An 11,044-nucleotide genomic window follows, 5' to 3' on the forward strand; every position below is an offset into this window, starting at 1 on the left:
AGGGAAGCGAAAGCAGCTGCCCCGCGACCATAAAAGAGGCGATCATACCTTGACCTGAATTTAAAACTATACATAGCCATATTATGACAATTATTATTATTCAGCATTAAAAAAAACATTCATAATGTTTATGAAAATTATCAATGATGTAAATTTAGGGCAGCTAAATTGAAAAAAGAAATGAAAATAGACTAATCAAGTAATTTCTTTTATGTGAGGGACAGTATTAGCTGTACAGTGTATGAACAAAATCAAATTTCTAATTTCTAAGACAGACATTTAGTTGTTTCACTATTCTCCATTTCAAGAGGTGGCATCTGTTAAACAGCATTTGTGTGTTGTATGATGTGGACAATTTACATGCCGTGGTGATGATTCCTCCCACAAAGCTTATACTGTATTGGGTATGATACATTTGAACTGTGCTACACTGGGCATTGATTGATTGGTTGAAAGCCAATGATATTTAAATAAAATATGAAATACGGGTCAAGATCATCTCGAGGTGTCTGCCTCACCACATTTTACGCGTTCAAAGGAAGTCGGAAGCAGTAGATAGTTTGGCTGACTACGCAAAGTATTCAACGGGACAGTATTAGCCATACAGTTGATGGACACAATCTCAGCCATTTCAAAGGGAGATATTAAGTTGTGAGGGTTTTCTCCATTTCAAGAGGTAACAACTATTAAACAGCATTTGTGTTGTACGATGTGGGCAATATACATGCTGTGGTGATGATTCCTTCCATCTGTCTACTGTGAAACAGCCTGCGGCAACATTGTCGGATGAGAACGTTTGCTTGGTAGTACACATTATATTTAGCTGAAGGTTCATTTTCTATTTGTCTGAATGAGTTGCTCGACTTCTCGCAAAAGGAGTTGTGAGGAGAACTTTGAATCCTGAAGAAAGCATTTTGGCCGCAGAACACAATGAACCCGAACAATTTTGCTGGCACAGTCTTGATTAATAAAGACATGCAACACTCGTTTAACACAGTGCCAGCATTTGACGACGCATTTGCCTTTGCATGGTGAAGGTCACTGAATTGATTTTAGATAAACATTTTATGTGGTGAAGATTTCAATCTTCATGGATTGCCTTTGTGAGGTCAGAAACAAGCCTGGGCCTGGTGACAACAAAAGTTCGTTGAATATAAATTGCATGGATGTGACTTAAAAGTGAGATGATGGCTCTTCAATCAGTCAATATTGATTCCTCAGCGCGCGTTCCTTATTCTGTTAGTTTTGACAGCAAACTATTTTTGAGTTGTGACAGGAGAGAAAACAAATTGTGTTTTCGATAATCACCAAGGAGTCATTATTTGCCACTTGTCCTCCCCAGATGGCCAAATGCTTGATGTTCTCGTCACGTCGAGTTGTGTTTTCTCCTGCCTTGAATGGGCTGTGTACACAACCATTGTTTGATGAGTAAAATTGAAGGCAAGGCTTGTAAACTGCCGATGCCCCCCTTGCCAAAGACATGGCACTGCAAAGACAATGTGCGCACACATCTCCTTTGCACTCTTGAGACTTTAAGCTCCTTATCTTGCTGCTTTAGAAAGGAAGCAGACTGTATTGTGCTGGAACGAATGCGGAGCTTGAAACTATACGGTCGAACAAAAATGAGGGAAACTAACCTAAGGCCATTTAATCTGTGACAGGAACATATTCGAATTGCAGTTTATCTCTCAATAGCGTCATCATTAGAGCGGTATTGATTTGACAATAATGTTCGGGATTTTGCAAGAGCATATATTAAAGTGTATCATGTAGAGATGCTTCCAAAATTTTGGACGCCTGATTTACTGCGGGTACAAGAAATGACTACTGCAATCGGTTCTCCTACGTTTCTAACAGTCCCAGCTTCAAGAAGTTTTCTTTGCAATGTTAGAGAGTACATGTCTATGTGTTGGAAATACAACACAAACAACATTTGAATCGACTCCAACATGAGCCTAAAATAGCTCAGGTCAAAGATGATTAAAATAGATACTAAAATGAATCCCCCTTGAGATTATGAACAATTTTAACTCATTCAATCTTCAATGGATGGCCTATAATTCTTAGAAAAAAATCCAGATGTCCTTGGTAGTTGATCCCAGAGGTCGCTCGTAAAATGTTTTGTAAAGTTTGGGTATGCTGTTGTTGTTTGTAAGCAATTTAACACAAGGGTGGCTTCTTCCCACATTGCCAGATGCTGTGGATAAACAACAATTCATATTAATCAATCTAGATGAATATGTGTATTGTTACAAGGTGTTATTTTAGGCTCTTGTTTTGTTAGGAGTCAAACCGGTGAAAAATAGAGCTCTTTCCAAGAGTGTGGTTATTTTCTGATAGATTTTTTTTCCATTTCATGTCTTAAAGCATCTTTCATGGCACGATGTTGTGGGTTAAAAGGAGACATAACAAAAAGCAGCAAAAGAGCATTTAACAGTAGGAGACAACACAAACAGGTGAGTGAGAGACTGTCACAGAGTCATCACAGTGTTTCTTCCCGCAGAGCTGTGTGTGTCAGTCCATCAGTTATATTAGCCATCTAAGTGGGCCTCAATCAAGTGCAGTTGTGGTGGGGGGAATCTTGTCCATCCTCAGTGTGTGTCCCCACAGAAAGAAAATGTTCAGCATTGATTTCATGTCTTTTGAGACCCTACAGACTTCAGATGGAAGTGACAGTTAGTGACTGAGCTCTGTTTTGGTGACGGCCTCAATTGGAACGAGAAGCAGCTTTGAAAGTGCTCACTGAAAAATACCAAGCAGATGTTTTTTTGTTTGTTTTTTTCACTCAGAAAACCAGAGAGATGACGAGTTGTTGGAAAATGCCATGTTATGGCCTACAAATTATCCCGCTGAGACAATTTGGCTCCATTTCAAGCGCTTTGTCAGGAAATTAAGACCAACGTTACAGTTCCATTTTTCCTAGTAACAATTTTGGTGTGTTGCCATTGCTGTCTTCCATGTGTCTACAGTTCAGACCTCCATAGTAAGGTCAAATGGATCGGCCAGTGCCCATATCCCATTAGCCAAATTTGTGATGATGTCCTGCATTTACAACATGATAATCATGGTAACAAACATTGCTATTGTAAAATGAATGTGTAAACATATTGTTTGTTACAAAATAAACATGGTGGGATTTTACCCATTAAACCTCACTTTCCAAAGCTATCATATCTGTGCATCAAGGTCACTTTTTTTGGGGGGGAGGGGGGGGGGCTGACTGACAGACTGGTTGCCGGACTGGCTGAATGGTGAAATCTTTACCGCTGGAAGCGATAACAGAAGTGCGGTTACAATAACATGATGAACTATAGATTGATGATTACAGTTTGGTTCGGCTTAAAAAAAAAGAGAGTCTGACAATTACAGACGGGTACTCAGGCTGCTGACGGATGATGAAAGACGGACTCAAAAAATAAAATTCTAAATTCCCACCACTCCAAACGACATTGTGGATACATCTCCAGCTGAGGCAGCTATTGTCTTCAAAATTTTACAATCCCAAAAGATAGCATCGTGAAAAATATTGTTTGAGACATTACCTTGACTTTCATTATGTCACCAAAAAAAAAACAAAACAGTGAAGCCATGAGAGTAGCAACCACCTCCCAATTTCCATCCATTTTCTATAAAACAATTCCTTGTCAGTGTTCCAAGGTTCTGGAGTCTACACTAGGAAAATGAAACATCTGAAATCTTACAATCAGAGAAATAACAAAGTTGTTGACCAAATTTATCAATGTACAAAGCTATTTTTTTCTTCTTCCCTTGAGAACGAATAGTTGCAGGAAACAGATACCTTCCCTTGTTCTTTTGTCATGAAATATTTTTCTTTATCATCAAGAACCAATTCTGAGAGACAATTCCTCCTCTGGGCACCCACTGAGCAGGATTCTCTTTGGGGTAAATCAAAACATGGACTGAATATTAACTTGAACCAGTCCCTTCTCTTCTGAAGTAGAATGAATAAATTTTACTCAGGAAAAAAAACAAACAACAAAAACATTCAGTGTTTATTAACAATCTCTTGAAGTCCTTCCCTGTACTTTTGAGGAAGCGTTACAAACCCGTTCGATTTTTTTTGAAAGAGAGAGAGAAAGAGAGAGAGAGAGAGGGGTAACTGATTCTTTTTGAAGTGCTTCTCTCTTTTTTGTTTATTAAAGATGTGGATTTGGCTTGTAACCACAGCTTTATGTTTCCGTGCCACGAGATTTACATAAAAACCCTACAGTCTGGAAAGTTTTGAAGGGATTCTGGCAAAAAAAGAAGACTGGGGATGAGCGACAAAATGAAAGCCTCAAAGAGCGGCGAGTGAGGGTGGGGATGCTGTACGCGGATGTGGGGGTGGGTGGTGCTGAGGGCAAAGGGAGAGGCACTGGGGAGATTGGGAGGGGGGCGGGGGGGATGCGGGGTTGCTGAGCCTGAGCTCGGCTGTGTATGCGAGCGGCAAATCCGACTTGCTTGGTAAACAGAGACTCCAGGGACACTTCTTTTGCATGCCGGCTGAGATGGAAGCCCTCTGTGATCCTAATAGCGTAAGCTCATTGAAATCGCCATCGAAAATGCCAATAACACAGCAGCAACACACACCAAGCAATATACGACACACAGACATACTCACACAAACAAATTTGAATGTGTTTGCGAACCCTCTGGCCCTCCTGCACTCGGATACCTTCTGGAGCACTAACTTGTTCATACCGCTGAAGCATCAGAGGGGCATCGTGGCACTCTCCGACGGCAATCGGAGAATAAACTAATTTTATGGTCGTGTTTCCTGAAATTCTCAGTCTGCTCCCTATTCTTTTGCCCTTAGACACTCACATCAAACACTGACTTTGAATTGGATGATGACTTGGTTCAGTCAAAGCTATTATTTTTGCGGCTGTTTTTTTTTTGGGGTTGAGAGTAGGGGTGGGGTATTTTTTATTTTATTTTTTATTTTTTGCGCAACACCTTCTTTGTGTTGATTTCAACTGGCTGTGAACTTGAACCATGGCTTAAAAACTAGCAGCACTGTGTAAAGCCTCTGTAGATTCACACTTTCAGTGGTTGCATCTTTACCTTCAGGCGACATTTATGCAAGTTGACAGAGAACACATTATCCAGTGATACCGCAAAATATATATATTAAATCTTTATGGCTACTGGCATGGCTTTTTAATGACTCTGTTCTTTGATGTTTTCTGTCATGGACTAATGTGGTGTATACAGTGAGTCTTGTGTGAATTGGTAAGAGGACAGATGTGACCTACCCTTCCCTTCCCTTTGGAAAGTACCTGTAATTTATCTTCATCAACTATTATGGACATTCTAGGTCTAGGGTACAGAACCTCAATGGGAAAATATCAAATCAGCAGTACATTTTTCAGAAAATGGCAGATCCAATTTTATTCATCTCCCTGAGGTGTGCCTCTAACTGTGGGTGCACTGACCCTTCACTTGTCTGACACTCCCTCTCATAGCCCGAGATGAGCTTTTCTAGATTTCTGCCTTAGAGGCATACTAGGTAGATCCCCCAAAGATGTTTGGGATTACATTTAGAAGACATGATGACCTGAGAGGCCAAAATGAAAATAATCTACATGAGGCACAACAGTTGAAGTGCTATCTTGGTCTGACATGTGTCAAGACACGTCATGTGTGGATCCCTCTAATATACTGAAGACAGCATCTTCAGAATCATCACATTTCTTGTTTTAAGTACTTTTAAGCGCTTCAATGACTTTCTCAGATCATTCACTTGAATCTCGTACAGCCACAGCCAAGACATTACATTACTGCACAAAGTAATAAAATAACAATAATGCCACTGGCTTACTTCATTTTGCCTTTCTATAGGGGCACATAATTGATGCAATGAAGCCACACACAACCAAAATAATAAATAATTTCAATTTTCAACACTCTTGATTTTATCCAAACTGATACCAATGTAGTTGTGATTTTGGAGAAGCAACACTTGAAGAGAATCGGAGTCATACAAAAAAAAAAAAAACAAGAGCTGAACATGGATGCTGCCATTGCTTTTATAGGATATAATAAAATCCAAAATCATATAAAAATATATAAACCATCCATCCATTTCCTGATCCGCTTATCTTCCTAAGGGTCGTAGGGCGTGCTGAAGCCTATCCCAGCTGTCTTCGGGCAGTAGGCGGGGGACACCCTGAACTGATCTCAAGCCAATCGCAGGGCACGATATAAATCATTGCCCTCCAATTTGTTTCTGAAAGTGCCAACTCTTTTCCAAACAGATTGTGTCATCAGAAGCCATCATGTAATTGCGACTGGACTATTATCAAATAAACAGGGTAATTTAAACTTCATCCATGAATTTAAGAGATGCTTAAAAAATGATTTGCCACATTACATATAAGTTTAATGTAGTTACTGTTGAATATAATCATGACCTGTCCATATGACAAAAAGAAGTGACCTATACATCGGTCACATTTTTACTTGAGTTGAAAATAATTTTCATGGTATGGATGCAATTGCGACACACATTGATATCCTATGTGGAACTCTTACAAGCAGACAAAAGATGAGTTTTTCCAAAGGTAGTAAAATCACCTTTCAGCAACTCTGTTTGGAATACTTAATGAGGTTTGGCCAACGGTGGTATCAAAGAGTATGGATTCGGTCTACTCAACATACAGCAAACTGTCAGGTTCAAATGATAAAACCAGAGTAAAATTGGACTGTGTGCAAAGGATTGCTGAGGGCAAGGATTATAAAGGTTTTTCATCCAGCGCCTTGCCCCATATTGATTCAGTTATAACTAAGAGATTTATCAACACAATGTTTGACAGGGACTTCAGTAACACTTAGAATTAAGTTACAACTGCAAGTGAAGAATAAAAATGCCACTCCAGCAGAAATTCAGAAAAGGACAAATGGGTTCTGCGAAGCTTTACCCCACCCGCTACACTTAGTGCACCTTAGTGTGTCGTCACTCTCTTGGTTTGACAGAATCAGGGACGGACTGATAAAATACTGCGAGTAAGAAAGCAGTTGATGCTGCTATTTATTTCAAAAGGGACAGACTTTTAATTATGCATCAAAGCCAAGATAATGTATCTTGTCGCTCTAAAAACTATCAAATAATTTGAGGTCCAATCTGTCTTGTATGAAAATTGTGTACATTGCTGGCATCCAATGGAAACCTTGCAGCACTCGACAGGAAAACAAGAAAAAAAAAGACAACTTTTGTTGAGCCATTAACATTGTATTGCGAAAGGGATGATTTTCAACACTTTGATTTGTCAATAATGTGTGAAAACAACAGACCCACGGTGAGAAAATATGAAATTGATCACATTTGGACCTCAGATGTTTCCAGCATAAAAACATAAAATGATGGTGTCTACTTTGTGGTTGGTTGTCTCCATCATAGATGAGCTCGAGCTGGTCCTGCGGTCACTGATTCACTTCTTCCTCTCTTGATTTACAGCAACGGTCTCCTACCTTTTTTGTGCCACAGGGCAGATGAGATAAGTACAGGCTATAACCGGAGCAGCAACCTTTTTTTTTCATCACTTTTAAATGGCGAGTTTTAAAGCACTGCTACTGACAACAAGGATAATTATAGTAATTATTATAAAGTATAAAAAGTATAAAAAAGGATAAAGTAATTCAACATTTTATTAACATACTTTTTTTTTCATTTATTTCAGTTTTATTCCACTGTACAACAAATGTCAAATACAATCAAATAACATAGTGACCTCATAAGAAATAGACCAATCAGGAATAAATTTGCTTTATCATGCAAACATAATAATTTTTAAGTTATGATCCCACATATGGCATGAGCATCATTGCTACTTGCAAATTGGGCCGATCAAGAGATGACATGACTGCTCACTGTTTTCATCCGGTGGCCGGCGTCTAGTTATTAAACTGCAAATGTTTCCGTGGGCAAGCTGTGCAAATTTTGCTCGCATTTTCATGCTTTGCACTTGATCACTTGGGTGCTACTACTACGAGTAATATATTTGCTCACTTTCAATATGTACTCCTGATGACAACTGATCCTCTCCTTAGGTTGATAATGTCCACGCCACCTGAAAGTACTCCTGTTTCAGAAACCATTTCCATTGCTGATGCAATCACATAATTTGAGTGAAACCACATTAACCTGTCAAAATCTACAAATACGCTATTATTGTTAAAAAGTCAAAAGTCTATAAATAATCGTTTTTCTAATCTCTTGGTGTACCGAAGCCAATACATATCCCTGACACAACACTTTATGCCCCGTTTCTTTCACTATGCTATGTTATCGCCATGAAAAGTAGGCAGTTGAGCCTCTCGTTTCCTGGAAGCACATGTGGGATGAGATAGGAGACAGATACAGGAAGATGGGAGACAAGACAGTTCACAGAGCATTGAAGCGAAGGAGCAGCAGGGGAATATGTCTTCAAATCAAAGCTGAAGAGAGATTCAAGTGCATAAACATCCACTCTGTTTTTCTCTTAGACCTGGAGGTGACGGATGCAGCTCACGATGAAATTCCACTTAGCTATTTCAAAACGTGGGCATGCGCTGAAGCAATACATTTGCAGAATACTTTCTGGCGCGTCACGGCTAATTCAGAAATGGTATTTTTTATTTTGCGATTTGGGATCACCTCGTATTCTTTTTGCAAAGTTTGTTTGAGATGCTTAGAATTTCTTAAAGTTGTGAAGAATAACTTTGTTGCAAAATAATAGCTGTGTCTGAATTTTAGATGAAGCGTCGTGTCCGTACAAAATAAGAAATGGTACTTTTTACCTATCTGAACCTGAAAAAGGTCAATTTGGACCCGGACACAATACAACGGTTCAGCAGAAGCAAGGTGCAAAAGGTTAAAACCTGCAGAGTGTAGGAAAGCACCCGAATGCCCTGCCATTTGACTAAAACACGTTAAATATCGTGGTCTGCATTGTTGTACTTGTTTGTTGCTGATACTTTCCACTCTGAAAATCAAAATATATACCTTTTGGGCTAAATAATATGTTATTCTAGTCTGTTCTTCTATTTAATCTCACTGGAGGCTTTTTCGGTCTGCTCTGCTCAAATCGGGTTGAACCAAATTCGGCCAATAATATTTGGCACAGACAAAAAAAAGTGTTTAATTGACTTTAAGCTACAGGGTAGGCAGCATCTTTTTTTTATTTTTTTATCCCACATTGTCTTGTTGGCCAAGTATACCTTTCAGTAGAATTTATAGTTACAATTATTACACACTTGCTTTTCGCTGATGGTATTGGCACAGGGTAGCTAAATAATGATGAGATACGGTGACATTTAAATATCCTCAGTTTGTCCTTGCCCCACTTCAATAAAAATGTAAACATTTTTAAATGCTTGTCCTTAAAAGGCCCGAACTCCAGACACAGCAGTTTTGTGACCTGCATGAAGAGATGGTTGGATCAGAACAAATGCCAAATCACATTTTTTATATTGTAAATGCAAAGAAAAAGAATGCAGACTGTGCCAAGGCTTTAACAGCTGAAACAGCGTGAACAGCTAGAATAGGATTTTGACAGCGAGAAAGGACACAGTTTCATCTCGGTCAAAAGGAAGTGTAACAAGATTCTACATCAGTGCAACAAGTCGAAACCTGATGAGACAAAAACATGTTCTGCATATTTTTGAAGATATTTCGACTGTAAGCACAGGCTAATCAGTTTCGCCAAAGGAAGCATTTTGTTTTGAATTTTCACCTTTCGCCACCTTTTCACCTGGGACGAACATGATAGTGACGATTATAAAAAGTTCAGCATTATAGCGTCTGTAGACGGCAAATGGCGTAGAGGGAAGCGTAAATCGATGGGGACGTGAACATTTCCTCCTTGGTGCAGGTAATAAACGTTGACAATAGGAACATCTCGAGAAACTAAATGTCCTCTGCTCGTTATGCATGCATAATCCGTGATGTTCATACTCCAGCTGAATCTTAAGTGGCATAGTGATACACAGACACCAGTCCCAGGGTTTAGCGGCAAACAACAATCTATCATGGGATTGCAGAGCACCTGCTGGGTCCCAGATGTGCTCTGGCAGTTTTTTTCTTTTTTTTTTAAAGGGCTGGCTGGCAAACGGCTCCCTCAGGGACTCGGCCTGCAGCTGTGACAGTGGCTACAGTGCATCTGCCTGATATACAATCCCAAGCCCCTTCCTGCTGATTTATATGCAAAAAAAAAAGCAGATGATGAGCTTCTACCTTGTCTTACTAGAATACACACGTAGTTGGCAGAAAATACAATGGGTATCTGATGTTCAACCTGCAAATGTCACCTGAATGTTGTGTGTACATATAAACAATATCTAAAAGAGCCACTCTTCAGCATCAAAGGGTTCATTATATCTTCCATCCATCCAAACATTTTCAACACCGCTTATCCTGAAAAAGGTCACGGCGGGGCTATCCCTGGACTTCGGGCGGAAGGCGGACGACACCCAGAACTGGTTTGCAATCTGCAATCTAGTGGTGAACCCAGTTATTACATCTCAAAACTGGTCTGCAACAGTTGAGGAAACATTTTTTTTTTTTTTTTTTGAAGAATAAATCTTGGGCCACCCCAAATTTGGGCGAGGGCCGCCTGTGGCCCGGGGGCTGGCAGCCGCCAATCCCTGAGCTTGATGGCTGCTCTTGCTGCTTTTATTTAATTTCACAGCATCTTTCTTTCCATGATATGCAAAAATTACATTTGTCTGGCGCATCATTGCATGCACTCAACAGCTACAACTTCGACCCAAGATTCAGATTTCACAAAGACAGTAATACAGTACTCAGCTTTGACTGACACTGGGGGGGGCAGTATTCATTTCACTATGTTTGTTATTGTGGGGCATTCCTGACATTGTCAATCAAGAGCAAATGTTGTCTTTCTAAGGAAAGACCAACCGCTGATATTGGGTGTAATTACATTGTGGTGGTACACTTAATGAAGAACCATTGAACCTAATGAAGAGTTGGTTGCCGTCGTCTAAGTGCACAAGCCTTGACGTGTTTTTTTTTTATGTTCCCCCTCTTCTGTCGAACATCTCTTAT

Source organism: Hippocampus guttulatus, chromosome 2, assembly GCF_054856545.1.
Source record: "Hippocampus guttulatus isolate MCC_2025c chromosome 2, RoL_Hgut_1.0, whole genome shotgun sequence".
NCBI lineage: Eukaryota > Metazoa > Chordata > Actinopteri > Syngnathiformes > Syngnathidae > Hippocampus > Hippocampus guttulatus.